This window comes from Triticum aestivum, chromosome 3A (assembly GCF_018294505.1).
Source record: "Triticum aestivum cultivar Chinese Spring chromosome 3A, IWGSC CS RefSeq v2.1, whole genome shotgun sequence".
NCBI classification, from domain to species: domain Eukaryota; kingdom Viridiplantae; phylum Streptophyta; class Magnoliopsida; order Poales; family Poaceae; genus Triticum; species Triticum aestivum.
The window spans coordinates 30,065,766-30,087,355 of record NC_057800.1 but is presented as its reverse complement, the minus strand read 5'-3'; positions in this window follow the sequence as shown (position 1 = coordinate 30,087,355).

Here is a 21,590-nt window from a genome sequence, read left to right as displayed (position 1 = left end):
CTAACTGTTTGGGTATGTCTTCTTGTTTGCAAACAGAGAATTCCTAGAGCAACGAGGGAGTCGTTCAACAATCTGGGCGACCACGGCCAAGTTTCTCTTACCATGAGCAGCCTTGGTGTTAATCAACCTGCTCAATATACCGTAAGTACAAAGGATGGTCGCATGATGATTGATGCTAAAGGATGGTCAAGGTTCAAATCTAAATCATATCTTGCGGTAGGGGATGATGTCAAAATCGAACTTTCTCGGCAAGGAGAGCTGGTCCAAATCAACTTTGAAATTCTCCAGTAGCAGCACGCAACTGCCGAACTGATCTATCCTCCGAGAGATTTTGATGTAATAATCTGGCATGGTGAAACAAGTGCCTGTGTGTATAAGTAGTACGACAGTATTATTATCACATGGTATATCGTTGATAGAATGGCAACTCTGATTGCTGGTTAGGAACTGTCGTTCGATTTCATTCCAACAGCTGCCCTGTTTTATTCAATTTTATGTATTCTCCTTGCGGCAGCATCTAAAACCAGCGCCATACCGATCGCTTGCAATATGAAAAGCGCTGAGGTAGAACACATGGGCCCCCAAACATGCAGGATCGGCCTGCGGCCCAAAGTCCAGAACCGTGAGCCTATCTGAGTATTATATTCTCAGCTGAACCCCCTTAAAAAAAGCTGAACCCCCATAATGCCCGTGCATTGCAGAGGGAGTATATTTCTCGGCAAGGTGAGCCTGTGATATAAAAGATTTGTATATTTCTTTACAGAGGGAGTATCGCTCTATCAAAAATATATTTATGTGTAACTAGTTACTCAAGTCTTTCTACTTCCTTTCGCTGATATGTGGGGCAACTGGCAACGGGGTCCACGTGCCATATGCACAAATTAGAGTGCACAACTTCACGGTAGACACACCCCGGTCGTAGTGCCGTAGTAATGCCTAATGAGCCGTGAAATCACAACCCCACCTTTCCAGCTTTAGCAGTAAGCTGGACGGACGAATCGGCAATATTTCACTGGGCCTGAATCCCCTTCTCCCTCGTCTTCTTGTTCGGAGAAAACCCCATCTTGGCGATTGCATAGGGTTTTCTCATGGAGAACCAGGTACGAATTCTTCATCCATCCCCGATAAATCCAAGTCCCTTGGTTGCAGGTAATCCTAGGATGGTAGCCGCCGCCATTGATGCATTTTTCTTCCTACTGAATCTAGTATGTTTCATTTGCAGTACCCAAAGTGCGAGTACCCTACAGGTTTCTGCGCCCTCGGCGAGACGCCACACTTGATCCTTCTCATCCTAACACATCATTTTGATACACGCACAGTATGTTCCTAGAATCCTCGTTTCTATCCGGGCGGGTGGGGTTTTTTTTGAACATGCTGTGTTCTCATATTAATTTTCCTGCAATGTATTATTTGCTCTGCCAGAACAAATGTACTCAAGATGCTTGGCCTTGCCATAACTGAATACACTAGTTTAATGGTCACAGCGAAGACAAGCCATGGATATAAGTTCCGAGTTGGGTTCATGAACCAAGAAGATCGCAGCTTTTTTATGGCCGAACTTGGATAAAGTTTCTCAAGAGTTACAGACTGAAAGTTGGCGCACGAATGTTGATGGAAATAGCAGAACCTGGTCTCATCTTCACTGTGATCTTCCACCCCGACGTCGTTCCAATTATTCATCCATGTTAGTTTTGTATCTGGTTATTGCTTGTTGCCTCGATTACTTCTTAATCCACCTATTCTGTCTAACTAATCTCAATTTAACTTTAGAAATAGCAACGATTCTCTCACGAAGGTGCTACTTCTAACTAATATTTTCTTATAATTGGTGGCACGTGTAGGTTTTTTCAAAGTTAAGCAGTCTGCTTGTTTGTTACTCTGTAATAACTCGGCTGTTACTAATGGCACTGAAGTTGACTGGATCGACATCCACAAGTTCCTACACTTTGTAGATCGTCTTGAGGTCCTTGTGGGGTGTTTCAATGGTGGAAGGCCACGTGGGATATGTGTGCCACTACTGCACTCTGTGTCCAACTGTGTCGAGAAACTTATGGTACGAGCTGTTTTCTGTTATATATGTTGTTCATGAACTATTGCTTATACACATTTTTACAGCTGTGATCTTCTTGAAACAAGAACTGCCGAGTTCTATTGTTCCTATACAGATGCCTGACCATGGTCGGGTAAAACTTGTGCTTGGTCGCAACATGATGTTTATGTCGACCTACTCAATTCCCCTTGGAGGTGAAACGATACTTATTCATGGGTGGTCTCAAATAATGAAGGCCCGTCCATCTTGGAGAATATGACAGAAGATTATGTTCCATGGCTCTAAAGCGAATATCCTATTTATTGACCACGTTGCGAGATGAAGCCGCTTTCAGAAGGTTGTGGATGCGTAGGGTGGCACCTGGGCCTTGTTCTGGGGCTTGGCGGCCTCACCCTTGGTTAACTATAGGCAAAGTAGCACTGTTCGAGGCGTGCTTTGTACGGTTGAACCTGTATAAGTACTTATACTGCTTTCAGCTTTGGTTGTTAAGTGCCCCTGCTAGTTTCAGTTAAGGTTGTTAAGTACTCCTGCTGCTTTTATAGTATGTCGTGTTTCTTCAGTCCTGTCTTCCTCCAGCCGCCAAAAACAAACCAGTGCCGGTGGGGCCGCCTGCTTCCGCCTCCCACGGCTGGGTGCGCCTCAGCGCAAGCATCATCGCCCCACCGTCTCCAAAATCGTTAACGCCGACGTCCTCCGCGCGCTTTGGTGCGCTCGCCGCGGCGCCGCCCTCTCGCGTTGTCAACATGGTCAACAAACAACAGGAATCGACAGAAGTATGTGGAGATGATGACAGTAGGGGCCCACCACGTCAGCGTATGGAAAAATAAAATGCTTCCTCCTAGTGTTTTCCTAACATCTGGGACCCACGACATTGTGAGCGTATATAGTCAATAGACAAGAGAACATCACAAGATCGGCTGACACCTGGGACTTAGCTACTCAAGCAGTATTTTTTTATTTTGGTATTGTTGAGACGGAGTACGGTTTGAACTGGGATGTGGCCCGTCTAGCCCAGGCTTATATTTTATGTTCACCATGTGACCAGCCCAGCTATTTTTTCTTTGTGAAAATGAGCCCAGTTTATTTTTTCTGAAGAATACCCAATCCAGGCCTACTTATTTTTCTACGCCCTGATGGGCTGCAACTCTTTCAAGACGCCTGCAAATCTTGAAAGTAATATGAAATGGGTTGTAAATATAAAAACAGATGACAAATTGGCAATTACTTTATAATTTCTGAATTTTTTCACATTTTCAGATTCCTATTTCACTGGGCATTAACCTAATTTAAATATATCTTCAAAGTACTTTAAATCTGGCTCGACATTTCGGTATTAAAAATAGTTTGGAACCCATAGAAATATGCGAAATTGGCGCTGGCCAACCAAAAAAATGACTGCAATAAATTGCATAAGAAGTTGCCATGAGCTATATATAAATTATTAAAAAAAGAGGGAGTGGTTTGACTTGTGGGCATGTTTAGTTGACACGTATGCAAGATTTTTTTAGTTATTATATACGTCAACAAATGTTTCTAGCAGACGTAACCGTTGGATTTCAATCCAACGGCCGTCGTGTTTCTTCAATCTCTGATCTTCTTGCTCCAGCCGCCAAAGCAGCGTCGGCAGGACCGCCTACTCCCGCCTCCCGTGGCCGGCTGTGCTGCCACACAGGCCTCAACGCCCCCTACTACTCCCACCGCTGGCCAGGGCATCCCTCTACTCACCCACACCCCCTGTTATTCTGCGGCGACGACAGCCTCACACCGCAGCTGAACCGGTGAACCATCGTACTCCTCTCCCCGCGGGCTTCCACTACTGCATCTTCCTCGGCTCCGCGTCGTCCCCTTCCTAGGCCTCGCCGTCGTCCAATGCTATGGTGCTCTCGGCGCGGTGTGGTCAATGTGGTCAATGACTGACTTCCATCGAAAGAGTACTGTACGTAGAGAGGCTGACAGCTGGGTAAACGGCAGCCACAAGGAAGTGCCTCCTTATTACGCGGAAAATAATTATTCCTCCACCTGACAGTAGGGACCCACCGGACGGGCCACTAGTATTTCGCGAAAAAAATGTTTCCCCCTGACTGTTGGGACCCATAGGACGGGCCACCGTATTTCACGAAAAAAAACATTCCCCCGCTATCAGCTCGGACCCACCGGAAGTGCCTCCTTATTACGCACAAAAAATTGAATACCCTCTGCTACCTGGGACCCACCTTGGTGGGAGGCTGACTTGTGGGCCTACTAAGTTGACTAGGACGGAGGCCTTTGTCAACTTTAGTCAATATATGAACGATTCTAGCTCCAGTGACCGTACGATGTCCATCCAACGGCCGTAGTGCTTCTTCAACCTCTGGTCTTCTTACTCCAGCCGCCCAAAGCAGCGCCGGTCGTGCCGCTAGCTCCTGCCGCCCGTGGCCGGCTGTGATGCCGCGGAGGCCTCACCGCCCCCTACTACTCCCACCGCTGGCCAGGCCATCCCTCTACGCACCCATGATACGTATCCAAAGTATCTATAATTTTTGATTGCTCCATGCTATATTATCTACTGTTTTGGACATTATTGGGCTTTATTATCCACTTTCATATTATTTTTGGGACTAACCTATTAACCGGAGGCCCAGTCCGGAATTGTTGTTTTTTCCTGTTTTAGGCTTTCGAAGAAAAGGAATATCAAACGGCATTTTTATTTACTTCTATCGGTGGAAGGCATCCCCTCTTTCGTCTACTTCTATCGGTAACTTTACTTGGAGCTTTATTTTTATTTACCACATGATATGTGTTTTGGTGGGAGCGTCTTGTATGATTTGAGTCTTTGCTTGTTAGTTTACCACAATCATCCTTGCTGTACACACGTTTTGAGAGAGCCATACATGATTTGGAATTTTTTAGAATACTCTATGTGCTTCGCTTATATCTTTTGAGTTATATAATTTTACTCTAGTGCTTCACTTATATCTTTTAGAGCACGGTGGTGGATTTGTTTTACAGAAACTATTGATCTCTCATGCTTCACTTAGACTATTTTGAGAGTCTTAATAGCATGGTAATTTTCTTAAAATCCTAATATGCTTGTTATGCAAGATTAATAATAAAACTCTCTTATGAGTGTGTTGAATACTATGAGAAGTTTGATACTTGATAATTGTTTTGAGATATGGAGATGGTGATATTAAAGTCATGCTAGTTGAGTCATTGGTAGAAAAAGGGCCTGTAGTCCCGGTTCGTAAGGGCCTTTTGTCCCGGTTCTAGAACCGGGACTAAAGGGTCGGTACTAATACCTCCCCCCTTTAGTCCCGGTTCAAACCAGAACCGAGACAGATGGGCATCCACGTGGCCGCTGCCGGCAGCCCAGGCAGGGGGGCTTTTGGTCCCGGTTGATGACATAAACTGGGACCAAAAGGCTTCCACGCGTCAGCAGCTGGCTGGAGCTGAGGTTTTTCTTTTTAAAAAAAAGTGGCTGTTTTAGGGGTTTAGGGGGTTATTTTTAGGTTGTTATTAGCTAGCTAATAGAGAGAAGTTTCCTCTCTTATATCTTCATCCTTGGTTTACCAACGCTAGCTACTGCTATGTTCATTTCACCCGCAGATATATAATAACTCATGCATGCTTGCATCATACATCATCATATATAATAACAAGTCCTACTAATCAAGCATCATCATACAACTTCTACTCGTTATTAATAATAAGTCATACGATCATCATCCTCATAGTCATCAAACCCAACCCTACATAATTGTTCTTAGCACATGATCATCAGTATCAGGTAGGACCTAAACACACTTAAGGTAAAATAGCATAAAACAATATAGACCCTGACTCTCCATTATGAAGAATGGAGATCATCATGTCTCCAATTCTTGCGCCTCGCTTCCTTTTGCATCCAAGAAGCTCCTTACGACTGTCCATACATTTTTTCCATCCTTTGATTTTCATGTATCCACTTCTTTTAGAAATCTCATATGGACAGTTGAGATTCATAGGATGACTTGGATATATGTTCAAAACACGAAGGCTTCTGCCATTCTGATACATCAAATGAGGCACACAATCCTCTGGGATTCTCTGTTGAAAAACATAGTAATAACTTCGTAGTTAGCAATGATGTACTAGTTTTAGAAGTATGCAAAAAGATGCACATATGTCGTAATAGTAAAAAATCTTACCAGGGTATCTCCATAGTAGTTACCGTAGTTCAACACATGCACTAGTGGCACGTATTGACCATAATGTTGAGGAGTTCAATTGTAGATATTGTAATTCTCAAGATCATTACAAAATCCAACCAGATGAGTTTTCTCCTTGTAAGTTAACTCAGAGCCATCGGTGTAGTAAGTTCTATCTACCATCTTCTCCACATTCTGTGATACTTCAAAATAAGCTGTCAATGGAAATAAGCTGTCAACTATTTTGAAATGAACAATATAAATTAGTTAATAATTAACAATTTTTGAGAAACTCACATAGCGGTAGAACTGGAGGCGTATCAACAAGGACCCAAATGTCCATATTGTCTTGCTCGATTTTAGGATCACCTAGATCCATGGTGACAAGCATACCCTCATCAAAACCAAACAATTTGCAAAATGCTTCCCAAGTTTTGCAACCAAAATAGGTTACGCTCTCAGCATTATACAACTTTACTTCAAAATCCACATCATGATGGGTCATTAGGTGAATTTTCTTCGGTTCAAAATTTTCATGGTCTTCAAAATCCATCCTCTCTAAGACATAGCGTCTTGCATGGCATGGGATAAACTATACTCGAATTGTAAAAGATGAAAATTACACATTGAAATAGTTGAAGTCATGCTTAATTATGAAAAAAACACTTGTCGTCGTTGTGTACCGTTTCAACTTCGAAGGTCTCCTCGAGCTTAATGATGAAGCGCCGACCATCATCCAGGTGAGGCCTGTCGCACTAACCTCGATCGTCGTGGCACCAGTCGCACTGCCCCGGGAGACTTCCGTCGTCCGATGATGACATTTCCTATACGTTCATAATTCAAAGACTAAATTAGATCATTATTATTCAACTAATCATATGCATATGCCTTGCATAGTGCTCTCCAATTTGAGCATTCAATAAGAAAAATCAAACCGCAAAATAAAGTAGTATTCAAATTAGGATGCATTCAACTATAAGAAAAACTACATCATCTCCATGTGTCCGTACATCGAATATTATCACTAATACACGTCGAATACTATCATACATATCGCCACTACAGCTAGAACCGTAGCGCCCGACGGGTATCGGCGCGGGCGGTGGACACCCAAAGGGAAGGAACCATCACAGGATCATAGCTCCAGTGAGATCCCTGAAGAACCTGCTAGGTATTCTCGAACCTGCCCTCCAACGCAACCATGTAGCGACGGACGTGCTGGTCCTCCTCGCTGACACGGTGACGTACCACCTCCGCGGTGTCCGGAAGCCTCGGCACCGTCACTGGCCCACGCGACCGCCACCAAACAAGGATCGGGTCAACGACGGGCTGGCTCCTCACCAAGCTATGCCCCCCGGAAGGTAGCGCCTCCCAGTACCATCCCGGCTAAAAATAAACTAGTTCTATTAATTTTCTTGCTAAAAATAAACTACTTCTATAGTAAAATAAACCAGTTTTATTAAATCAACTAGTTCAACTACTAAGCACTTACTATAAATAGAATAATGTAGTACTTACTAAAAATAAACAAGTTTACCTAGTTCTAACTAATTCCATTAAACACTTTCTAAGTAGTACTAATTACTAAAAGTTATCGGGGAGGGGGGGTATATCGACAACGACATACCCGATAACAAAAATAAGAAGAGGAAGAAGAAGAAAAAAAGAGGAGAAGAAGAAGGAATAATAGAGGAGAAGAAGAAGAATTCTTCTTCTTCTCCTCTTTTTTTTCTTCTTTGTCATCTTCTTATTTATTTCTCTTGTTATTTCTCTCCTCTTCTTCTTCTTATTCTTCTTGTTCTCCTCCTCCTTCCTCTTCTTATTTTCCTTTTTTCTCTCCTTCTTTTTCTTCTAAATATGAACATATACGTAAATTGACAAAGATAATTCTATGAAAAAAAATCATAAAAATTCTATGAACAAAATTACACCAGAAAAAAATCATAAAAAATCTATGAACAAAATTACAACAGAAAAAAATCATAAAAAATCTATGAACAAAATAAAAATTCTATGAACAAAATTACAACAAAAAAATTCATAAAAATTCTATGAAAAAATTGACATATTCTTTGCATATATATGAACACACAAACTTTTGAATATGCAACAATAATATCTCCCAAAAAATGTATGAACAGTAAAAAAATCTAACTTTTGCATCTAAACTATACATCTAAATTAACTACAACAATTCAATTAACTATACATCTAAACTACGCATCTAAATTAACTACAACAACTCAATTAACTCTACATCCTAAATTACGCATCTAAATTGCCTCCTCATCTAAATTAGGAAATTACGCAATGGGCCGGGGCGGCGATCGACGAGGAGGCCGGCAGGACACAGGGGCGACGGTGAGGGGCGCGGCGACGGCGACGATGAGAGGCACAGAGACGGCGATGGTGAGGGGGCGCGGCGCGACGGGCGATGAGGAGGCAGGGGCAGCGACAACGACGGTGAGGGGCACGGCGTCGGCGGCGAGGAGGCAGGGGGCACGGGGCGGCGACGGCGTCTGCGGCCGCGCGGGACGGCGTCGGAGGTAGGGGCGACGGCGAGGCGCAGCCTGGCGGCGTCGTCAGGCGGGGAAGAACGAACTGAATGAAAATTTTCACAAGTGCTACTTATATAGACGAAGCATTGGTCCCGGTTCATGACATGAACCGGGACGAATGCCCCCTTTAGTCCCGGTTGGTGCCACCAACCAGGACCAAAGGCCACTTTTCGGCAGTCCAAAGGGCGGGAAGCGGCGGCCTGTGGTCTCGGTTGGGGGCACCAACCGGGACTAAAGGGGGCATTCGTCCCGGTTTCTGTCACGAACCGGGACCAATTCCCTTGCGCTGGCGCGGTGGTGGGAGTTTAGTCCCACCTCGCTAGTTGAGAGTGACCAGCACCTGTTTATAAGCTCCGATGCCTCTTCCCTCTCGAACTCCTCTGAAATGCAGGCTTATGGGCCTAATTGGACACTGCAATGCCTGTGGGCCTGCTGGGCCTGCTGCGGGCCTGAATCCTGGCCTATGGTTGGGTTTCTAGTCGTATTCAGGCCGTGCTGGCCAAGTAGGTGGCATTTTTTTATTTTTTTCTATTTAATTTTTCGTATCTACTTAGAACTAAATACTAATAGTTTTTTAGTGATTTCTTTTTTCTTTTAGATGACAAAAATTATAAACTTTCTGTTAGTGCCATTAGCTTTAAAATTTGTATAGTTTAAATTTCATTTTTTTAAAATTTGTGTGAATCACTAGTTTATGAATCACTAGTTTACTAAGTTTGTGTGGAAACACTTTGTAGAATAGTTAAAATTGATTTTTGAGTCAATCTTTTTCCTGCTATTTAATAGTAGGTGGCACTTTTTTTTTGTTGTGTAGTGATTTCTTTTTTATTTTAGGTCACAAAAATTATAAACTTTATGTTAGTGCCATTAGTTTTCAAATTTGAATAGTTTAAATTTGAATTTTTTAAAATTTGTGTGAATCACTAGTTTATGAGTAACTTTACTCAATTTGGTAATTTTAGTTAGTCATAACAAATATTATAGGCATTTTTTTTCTTTTTTGCTATTTATTTTTTCATTTCTACTTAGAACTAAATACTTATAGTTTTATCTTTTAGGTCACAAAAAATAAAAAACTTCTCTGTTAGTGAACATAGATGTAGTTATAGAGAAAATTAAACATAAATTCATAATTAATTTCTATTTATGAATTTAGGTCAATTTCCTCTATAGGTGCATCTATTTTCACTTTGAGAGGAGCTCAACAATGCAAAGAGGGACGGGCTTATAAACAGGTGTGGGCGCCCATTCGGTTGGCGAGGTGGGACTAAACTCTGGGCAAACCCTTTAGTCCCGGTTCATGGCATGAACGGGGACTAAAGGGGAGCCTTTGGTCCCGGTTCATGCCACGAACCGGGACCAATGGTGGTGGGCCAGGAGCCAGGCCCATTTGTCCCGGTTCGTCCCACCAACCGGGACCAAAAGGTCCAGACGAACCGAGACCAATGGCCCACGTGGCCCGGCCAGCCCCCTGGGCTCATGAACCGGGTCCAATGCCCCCATTGGTCCCGGTTCTAGACTGAACCGGGACTAATGGGCTGACCCGGCCTGGACCAAAGCCCTGTTTTCTACTAGTGAGTAGTTGTGAATTTGAGAAATACTTGTGTTGAAGCTTGTGATTCCCGTAGCATGCACGTATGGTGAACCGTTATGTGATGAAGTCGGTGCATGATTTATTTATGGTCTTCCTTATGAGTGGTGGTCGGGGACGAGCGATGGTCTTTTCCTACCAATCTATCCCCCTAGGAGCATGCGCGTAATACTTTTCTTTGATAACTTGTAGATTTTTGCAATAAATATATGAGTTCTTTATGACTAATGTTGAGTCCATGGATTATACGCACTCTCACCCTTCCACCTTTGCTAGCCTCTCTAATATAGCGCACCTTTCGCCAGTATCATACACCTACCATATACCTCCCTCAAAATAGCGACCATACCTACCTATTATGGCATTCCCATAGCCATTCCAAGATATATTTCCATGCAACTTTCCACCGTTCCGTTTGTGACACACTCCATCATTGTCATATTTCTTAGCATGATCATGTAGTTGACATCGTATTTGTGGCAAAGCCACCATTCATAATTCTTTCATACATGTCACTCATGAGTCATTGCATATCCCGGTACACCGCCGGAGGCATTCATATAGAGTCATATTTTGTTCTAAGTATCGAGTTGTAATTGTTGAGTTGTAAGAAAAATAAACATGCGATGATCGTCATTATTAGAGCATTGTCCCAGTGAGGAAAGGATGATGGAGACTATGATTCCCCCACAAGTCGGGATGAGACTCCGGACAAAAAATAAATAAAAGAGGCCAAAGAAGCCCAAATAAAAAAAGAAAGGGAAGAGGCCATTAAAAAAAGAGAAAATGCCCAAATAAAAAATAAAAAAATGAGAGAAAAAGAGAGAAGGGACAATGTTACTATCCTTTTACCACACTTGTGCTTCAAAGTAGCACCATGATCTTCATAGTAGAGAGTCTCTCATGTTATCACTTTCATATACTAGTGGGAATTTTTCATTATAGAACTTGGCTTGTATAATCCAATGATGGGCTTCCTCAAATTGCCCATGGTCTTCATGAGCAAGCAAGTTGGATGCACACTCACTTAGTTTCCTTTTTAGCTTTGATATACTTATAGCTCTAGTGCATCCGTTGCATGGCAATCCCTACTCACTCACATTGATATCTATTGATGGGCATCTCCATAGCCCGTTGATAAGCTAGTTGATGTGAGACTATCTTCTCCTTTTTGTCTTCTCCACGACCACCACTCTATTCCACCTATAGTGCTATATCCATGGCTCACGCTCATGTATTACGTGAAGATTGAAAAAGTTTTGAGAATGTCAAAAGTATGAAGCAATTGCTTGGCTTGTCATTGGGGTTGTGCATGATTTAAATATTTTGTGTGGTGAAGACAGAGCATAGCCAGACTATATGATTTTGTAGGGATAACTTTCTTTAGCCACGTTATTTTGAGAAGACATAATTGCTTTGTTAGTATGCTTGAAGTATTATTGTTTTTATGTCAATATGAACTTTTGTCTTGAATATTTCGGATCTGAATATTCATACCACAATTAAGAAGAATTACATTAAAATTATGCCAAGTAGCACTCCGCATCAAAAATTCTGTTTTTATCATTTACCTACTCGAGGACGAGCAGGAATTAAGCTTGGGGATGCTTGATACGTCTCCAACGTATCTATAATTTTGATTGCTCCATGCTATATTATCTACTGTTTTGGACATTATTGGGCTTTATTATCCACATTTATATTATTTTTGGGACTAACCTATTAACCAGAGGCCCAGCCCAGAATTGCTGTTTTTTGCCTGTTTTAGGGTTTCGAAGAAATGGAATATCAAACGGAGTCCAAACGGAATGAAACCTTCGGGAACGTGATTTTCTTGTCGAATACAACTCATGAGACTTGGACCCTACGTCAAGACACCTAACAGGAGGCCACAAGGTAGGGGGCGCGCCTACCTCCCCCAGGCGCGCCCTCCACCCTCGTGGGCCCCCTATTCCTCCACCGATGTACTTCTTCCTCCTATATATACCCACATACCCCCAAACGATCAGATACAGAGCCAAAACCCTAATTCCACCACCATAACTTTCTGTATCCACAAGATCCTCTCTTGGGGCCTGTTCCGGAGCTCCGCCGGAGGGGGCATCGATCACGAAGGGCTTCTACATAAACACCATAGCCCCTCCGATGAAGTGTGAGTAGTTTACCTCAGACCTACGGGTCCATAGTTAGTAGCTAGATGGCTTCTTCTCTCTTTTTGGATCTCAATACAATGTTCTCCCCCTCTCTTGTGGAGATCTATTTGATGTAATCTTCTTTTTGCGGTGTGTTTGTTGAGACCGATGAATTGTGGGTTTATGATCAAGTCTATCTATGAATAATATTTGAATCTTCTCTGAATTGTTTTATGTATGATTGGTTATCTTTGCAAGTCTCTTCGAATTATCAGTTTGGTTTGGCCTACTAGAATGATCTTTCTTGCAATGGGAGAAGTGACAATACGGGCAGCAAGGCACATATTGTATTGTTGCCACCGAGGATAACAAGATGGGGTTTTCTTCATATTGCATGAGCCTATCCCTCTGCATCATGTCATCTTGCTTAAGGCGTTACTTTGTTTTTAACTTAATACTCTACATGCATGCTGGATAGCGGTCGATGATGTTAAGGAGTATTAGTATTGGTCTAGGAGTCCTTATTAGTCTATGTTTAGTTTCCTTGCACCTCAAGTCTTGTGTAATATATATATGCCCCTTGGACCTTCAATAAAGATAAGTTGCTTTCCTAACATGGTATTAGAGCCTAGGTTTAGGTCTTCGGACGCCGCAACTCGTCCCTACGATCCACTAGTTTTTTTTTCTTGGTCGATCTATTCTTTTCTGGGTCGATCTCGTCTTCCGCTGTCGTTCGCGGGGCACCTGCCGCCCAGCTGCTTCGCTGGATCCAAACTGGTGACGAGTGCGCCCATGACGAGCGCCTGCACAGCCGTGATCGCCTGCATGGATCAAAGCCCGCCTCGCCTGGTTGGCTACTGTGCTGCGTTCACACCTGTGCGCCAGATCGGGTTACCTCGTCCAGCTCCAGATCGATGTGCGTGCTGCTGCGTTCAGGCTGCTGTGCTATAGCTGCTGCTTTGCTGCTGAGTTCGCTCCTGCATACTAGCTGCTGTCTTTCCGTTCCCATCTTGATTTCAACAACAAAAAAAAAGGAGTCCAATGTCTTCTGCATACACGATGGATTTTGCATCTTTGTGTCGTGTATGCTTCCTAGATTTTACCTTCCTTGTTTTCTGCTGTGTCCACCAAATCCGTTGGTATTTTGTGTTTCTCATGTCATGCGAGTCCACCAAACTTTTGTCCGTCCGCCTTTTTCTGGTCATTGTCCTCTCTATAGGATTTCTGTGGCCTCTCTTTGCATTGTTGATCTAAGCTCATTCTCTTGCCGCCGAGCTTCTTTCGCCGTCGGTTTTCATGGGCCATGATTCTTTAAGCAATGCTTCTTCTCTTGATGGCCACCTTCTTTTGACAACCCATCTTCTCTTGATACTTCTATTGTATCTTCTATTGGTGCTGTGTCTTCCTCTGATGTGCCATCTCTTCGTTATCCCCTTTGGCGACTCGACAGGTTTTGAAGACTCTTCATGCTACGACGACACTCTCAAGACGCGGATTTGGATTATCATTTTTTTTAGTATTACACTTCTTCAAATGCAATGCTATTGCATACGCTTTGCATTTGAGGGGGGGGGGGTGTTAAGGAGTATTAGTATTGGTCTAGGAGTTCTTATTAGTCTATGTTTAGTTTCCTTACACCTCAAGTCTTGTGTAATATATATATGCCCCTTGGGCCTTCAATAAAGATAAGTTGCTTTCCTAACAGATGAGTGGAGTAATAGTAGTATATGCAGGCAGGAGTCGGTCTACTTGTCTCAGACGTGATGCCTATATACATGATCATACCTAGATATTCTCATAACTATGCTCAATTATGTCAATTGCTCAACAGTAATTTGTTCACCCACCGTAGAATACTTATGCTCTTGAGAGAAGCCACTAGTGAAACCTATGGCCCCCGGGTCTATCTTTATCATATTAATCTCCTACTACTTTGCTATTTACTTTGCATTTATTTTACTTTGCATCTTTATCATAAAAATACCAAAAATATTATCTTATTATATCTATCAGATCTCACTCTCGTAAGTGGCCCTATAGCGATTGACAACCCCTATTTGCGTTGGTTGCGAGGATTTATTTGTTTTGTGCAGGTGCGAGGGACTCGCGCGTAGCCTCCTATTGGATTGATACCTTGGTTCTCAAAAACGGAGGGAAATACTTACGCTACTTTACTGCATCATCCCTTCCTCTTCGGGGAAACCCAATGCAGTGCTAAAAGAGGTAGCAACCCACACCCCCTGTTATTCTGCGGCGACGGTAGCCTCACACCGCAGCCGAACGAGTGAACCCTCATACTCCTCTACACGTGGGCATCCACTGCCACGTCTTCCCCAGCTTCGCGTCGTCCCCTTCCTAGGCCTCGCCCTCGTCCACCACCTTGGTGCTCTCGGCGCGGCGTGGTCAACGTGGTCAAGGAATGGCTTCCATCGGACGTGGACTGTACGTGGAGAGGTTGGCAGCTCAGTCCACGGTCGCAGCAAGGAAGTGCCTCCTTATTACGCGCAAAATAATTATTCCTCCACCTGACAGCAGGGACCCACCGGACGGGCCACCGTATTTCACAAAAAAAAACGTTTCCCCCTAACTGCTGGGACCCACCAGCTACATCTTCGCACGCAAGGAAGTGTTTCCGAAAAAAATGATTTGCCCCCCTGACTGCTGGGACCCACCAGCTACATCTTGGCACGCAAGGAAGTGCATCGGGAAAAAATGATTCGCCCCCCTGACTGTTGGGACACACCAGCTACATCTTCGCACGGAAGGAAGCGCGTCTGGGCAAAAAAACAAAACGATTCCCCCTTCACTGATGGGACCCAGCAGCTACATCTTCTCATGCAAGGAAGTGCGTCCGGGCAAAAAAAACGATTCGCCCCCCTGACTGCTGGGACCCACCAGCTCCATCTTCGCAGGCAAGGAAGTGCATGACAGTCGGGACCAACCTGGTCAAAGCGTACGTAGCGTTGTCATTCTGGTCGCGAATGTGTACATACATATATACTGGTCGATGTGGAGGCGCGCACGTGTCGTAGTAGAGGCGCATACGTGTCGTAATAGAGGCGCGCACGTAGAATGTACACGTACGTACAACAGCCAGGGTGCAAGAAAGAAAATATGGCCACGTACGTACATACGGGCAGGGTCTCGAACGCCTACTCGCGCATACGTACGGCCAGGGCTCGTGTACATGGCTGGGTCAGAACGGAGAAACATCGTCGTCATCGTGTTCGTGGGGAGGCAACGGAATGCGTCGTTGTCATGGGGAGGCAACGGAATGCGTCGTGTTCATGGGGAGGCAACAGAATGCGTCGTGTTCATCGGGAGGCAATGAAACGCGTGGGAGCCAACCGGCTGGGTTGGAAGGAATGTGTGGTCGTGTTCATCGTCAGGGCTTGGACGGAACAGGCGATGGAAACGTGGCCTGGCGTACCGCAGAATGGAGGAAACGGACCTCCTACGGTCGAAACAGGGGTCCTATTGATCGGGAGGGGTGTGGCGTACCGCAAAACAGAGGAAACGGACCTCCTACGGTCGAAACGGGGGTCATGTTGATTGGGAGGGGTGTGGCGTACCGCAAAGCGGACGAAACGGACTTGTGTTTGAGCGCTATGGTCGAAACATGGGTCCTGTTCATCGGGAGGGGTGTGGCATACCGCAAAACGGGACTCCACGGGATACTGTTCATCTCCACCGTCGACCTCCTCCAGACTCCACGGGCTACCCTCGACCTCCTCCAGCCTCCATGGGCTCCTGTTCATCCATCCTCCACCGCGCGCTACTCCACTGGCTACTATTCAACCACCCTTCCACGGGCCCCCCTCCATCGTCTACTATTCATCCAGCCCTCCACACCACGGGGTCCTGTTCAACCACCCCTCCACGGGCACCCGTCCACCATCTACTGTTCATCCAGCCCTCCACCACACCACGGGGTCCTGTTCATCCAGAGGCAATGCCACCGCTCACTGTTCATCCAACCCCCCCTGCAACGCTCACTGTTCATCCCAGAGGCAGCATCGATCGGCTTCAGTTAGCAGCAGTAGCGAAGGAATTGCTCGATCGGGTTCAGTTAACATCCATCGATTGATCACTCGGGTTCAGTAACGCGTAGCCTGCAGTGCAATCGCTCAGGTTCAGTTAGAGCCCAATGCCTCGCTCGGGTTCAGTTAGAGCCAACGCCTCGCACACATGTGCGTACGTGTATGAGAGAAACACGCATCGCTCGGGCCCCGACCTCCCACCGTAACCGGGAACTCCCCGAAATTTTCCTCCCCCTCGCTTCTACCACGGTTTTTTCCGTCATGGACGACCCAAAGAATGTCATGCAGCTGCGTCTCTGGCCCGCCCAGGACGAAAAGCCCATTTTCTGTCATGATTTTTTGTCATAGACATAGGAGCCCACCACATCTATGATGATACCGGGTTTTGTCACAATTATCGTCATAGAAGTGTCATATGTATGATAGAATTTTTTTTGTTCGGCCCAAAATGTCACGGATGTGTCTTTTTTTGTATTGGGTTCCACATCCTCTAGTCCTTGCCACTCCATTGTTGAACTTATCTAAAACATACTAGGTAGAAGTATTAGTCCAACAAGAGATATGTTCACATTAATTACCAAAATCACCCAAGGGTCACTCGTGCTTTCAATCTCCCCCTTTTTGGTAATTGATGACAACATACATCAAAGCTTTAGATAAAGATATAGAGAATAACAAGTAAAGCTTTGGAAAGATATGTAACATGCATAGGCTCACCCTACATGTATGCAAACATGTAAATATGGAGAATAGGAGCATGTGAGTGCATAAGCATGACAAAGTAAGCAATGTGTTACATGTATCTTGGCTATATGCATCAGAGAAAATGATGTGAATATGGGGAATGTACCTTCATGCTCATGAGTCCTTCTTGCAAACAGTATGTACATCAGCAAGAAATCCTCATACACATGACTGTGATGCATATACTTGCCTTGTGATCTTGAGTTGGCTTAGGAAGAAATGAACCTGAGTAAACAAGGTTAGATAACACAGATACACCTACTAGCCAGAGCAAACAAAAGAAACCACAAGAGTACCAAGACTGGGATGAAATGTAGAGAGTGAGTACTGATCACTCTATTGGATATAGACATGTCCCCAAAGGTAAAGATGTGCAATGAATTCAAGGATTTCCTTCCCTTAGATGTCTTGCTCCCCTTGAATCTTGCATGGGATATTGGGAGAAGATAGGGAACAGAAAATCATAGCAGCGAAAAGAAATAGAGCTAATGCAAATATTCAAATGTGAACATGTCTTTCCCCTCTTAAAGACATGTGACTTCTCTCCTCTGGAATACCAAGCATCTGGGGGTTTCTTACACTCTCCCTGAGTATGTTCTCCCCCTATAGAAAAATTAAGCTTAAGCTTTGATGTGATCTCTCTCTCAAGCTTTGATGTGGTATCTCTCTCCCCCTTTGACATCAATTTCTAAGAATGGCTCTTCTGGATTTTTATTACAAATGGGTTCGATCCTTGAGTCACAATGCAAAGTAGCAAGTCGAATGTGGTGCTGGTAGAGGACAAACCGGTGTGACCGAGTCCATCACAGAGAAAACACTTGTCACCTCAGCTCACTAGGAAATTTAGATCTCACAAGGATTTGCAAGGAATTCGCTGAAAGATTTGCAATGAATTTGATGCAGGGAAAGCAGAACACAAATAAACAGAAAGGAAATCTAGATGAAGTTTTTTTGAAAGGGGAAATAAATATGCATGAGACAAATGCAAGAGCACAGAGAAACACAAGAGAACTTCATATAGAATTGGTCGGCGACAAAGTCACCAATGTTAGAGTATATTGACTTAGGAGTCAAGTGAGGACCCTTGATCATAGGTCATACTCATGGTTTAAGCTCAAAATGGGGTTACCATTTTTAGTTTAAGCATCTTGATGTATTCACATCTTGTTGAGTTGCTTTGACCCATGACTTGGAGTAAAGCTTCTCTAAGATGGAATAACATACCTTGGGTGGTGGTGTTGATCTTGATCATGTATTTGAACTTGTCTGGGTTGCTCAAGGTTGATGTAGCTCATCAAGAGTTGGGAGCACCACTTGGAATTTGAGTTCATCTTCCCACATGGGTTAGCTTTGCAAGGAAGAGCACTTGTATATCCAAGATGACAATCATAACTTAAAGTAGAATTTGTCAAAGGATATGTTTGAAGGGTTTCGTGCTTCCTTGACTTCAACCACCGTTGTGTAGAGACTTGGTGATGTAGAAATTGCTCAAGATATGAGTGAGTTGCAATCTCACAGATTTAGATTCATCCAAGTACCTACAAGGGTTAGATAGCATGCAAGGGTGCAAGTATATCCAGGACATATAAATAGCATTATGAAAGAAATATCAAAGATTAGTCAAAGGCTTATGACTTGCATGTATCCAAATGGAGTTTTCTACTACAAGTTTGAAGCATAAATGATGTTCAATTCTCCTCTCAAACGACAAAAGACTTTCTCATAAATCGGTTTGGTGAATATATCCGCCAATTGCTTATCGGTGCGAACATGCTTAAGATCAATGTCCCCTTTGGCAACATGATCTCGAATGAAATAATGACGAACTTCAATATGCTTAGTTCAAGAATATTGCACCGGATTGTGAGCAATGTTGATATCACTTTCATTGTCACAAAGCAATGGAACATGTTTCACATATATCCCATAGTCTTTAAGAGTTTGGGTCATCCAAAGTAATTGAGCACAACATGAACCAGCGGGAATGTATTCCGCTTCGGCGATGGATAAGGATACCGAGTTTTGTTTCTTGGAAGACCAAGACACAAGATATCTACCAAGAAATTGACAAGTACCCGAAGTTGACTTTCTATCAACCTTGTCTCCGGCATAGTCCTACTCGGAATAGCCAACAAGATCAAAAGAAGACTTCTTAGGATACCAAATGCCAAAATTTGGTGTATATATTAAGTATCTCACTATCCTTTTCACAGCCTTAAGATGACGTTCTCTGGGGGCCGCTTGTTATCGTGCACACATGCACACACTTAGCATAATATCGGGACGAGAGGCACATAGATGTAACAATGAACCAATAATAGAGCGGTAAGCTTTTTGATCAATCGGTTTATTGTCTTTGGTCAAATCAAGATTTCCACTAGTAGGCATGGATATAGTCATACCTTTGCATTCTTGCATGTTGAACTTCTTGAATAAGTCCTTGCTGTACTTTGTTTGAGAAACAAAGGTACCTTCCTTAGTTTTTTTGATTTGCAAACCAAGGACGAATTTGAGTTCACTCATCATAGACATCTCAAACTTCTCCGACATTAGCTTTCCAAACTTCTCACTAAAATGCGGGTTAGTCGAACCAAATGTAATATCATCAACATAAATTTGGCATACAAATAGTTCTCCATTAACCCTTTTAGTAAAAAGTGTACAATCTATTTTTCCAATTTCAAAGCCTTTTTCACTAAGGAACTTGGTCAAGCATTTATACCATGTTTAAGTAGCTTGTTTAAGACCATAAAGGGATTTGTGAAGTTTGTAAACATGATCAGGTTTCTTAGGATTGATGAAGCCGGGAGGTTGTTTAACATAAACGTCCTCCTCGATTTCACCATTTAGAAAAGCACTTTTAATGTCCATTTGGTATAAAGTGATATCATGGTGATTAGCATAGGCAAGCAAGATGTGGATGGACTCAAGTCTAGCAACGGGGGCATATTTCTCACAGTAGTCCATACCTTCGACTTGAGAATAGCCTTGGGTGACGAGACGAGCTTTGTTGCAGACGACTTGACCATCTTCGTCTTAGTTGTTGCGAAACACCCATTTGGTACCGATGATGTTGTGGTTGTTGTCGGGCTTCTCGAGTAATGTCCACACTTGGTTTCTCTCAGAGTTGTGTAGCTCTTCATGCATGGCGTTTATCCAATCCGGATCTTCTAATGCTTCTTCAACCTTCATAGGTTCAATGCTAGAGATGAATGAGTAATGTTCAAAAAAATTAGCCAAACGAGTTTTAGAGCGAGTGATTCTCCCGGTTTGGATATCATTGTAGATATGCTCGACGGGATGGTCTTCGGCGACTCTTGCTCGAACTCGTGGGAGCTTTTTCTTGGCTCGGGGCAGAACATCCTCTTCATCTTGTTCTTCTTCTTGGCCTTCTTCATTGCTGACATTGTCATTCTCTTGTCGTGGTGGAGAAGGACGTTGTTGATGTTCATCTTGGTGTACTTCCTCGTTTTGTTCGTCTTGGTGTGTCCCACTTGTGGATGCTTCCGTATCAACTCTTGGTTCACCTTGTTGTGAGGTGGAAGCTTCCACTTAGACGGACGAGGTACTCTCCTACACCTCTGTTGGACGAATCTTGCCAATAGACAAGTCTTGGATTGCTTCCGAAGGGTCTTTGTCTCCTATATCAATTGGCAATTGCTCTACTTGCGAGCCGTTAGATTCATCAAACTTCACATCTACCATCTCTTCAACCTTTCGGGTGAAATTGTTGTAGACACGGTAAATGTGAGATTTTGAGCCCTAACCAAGTAGGAAACCTTCATGAGATTTAGGAGAAAATTTAGAACGACGATGCTTATCAAGAATGTAGCACTTTGAGCTGAATACTCTAAAGTATCCAACTTGGGGTTTGTTACCAGTGAGGAGCTCGTATGCCGTCTTGCCGAGTAGCTTGTGAAGATACAAGCGATTTGTTGCATGACAAGTTGTCTCAACTGCTTCTGCCCAGAAGTGTTTTGGAGTCTTGTACTCATCAAGCATCGTTCTTGACATCTCAATAAGAGTTCGTTTCTTCCTCTCAACAACTCCATTTTGTTGAGGTGTGCACGTAGCCGAGAACTCGTGTGAAATCCCCTCTTCGTCAAGAAAGGTATCCACATTTGCGTTCTTGAACTCCGTTCCGTTGATCTTCACTTCAAATTGATTTGGGGCCCTTCTAGCAAAGTTTTTGAAGATCTTTTGGACCTGCGATTTATCTTCAGGAAAGAACACCCACGTAAATCTTTAAAAATCATCAACTATGACTAGACCGAATGAGTTACCACCGAGACTCTTGTAGGCATTGGGA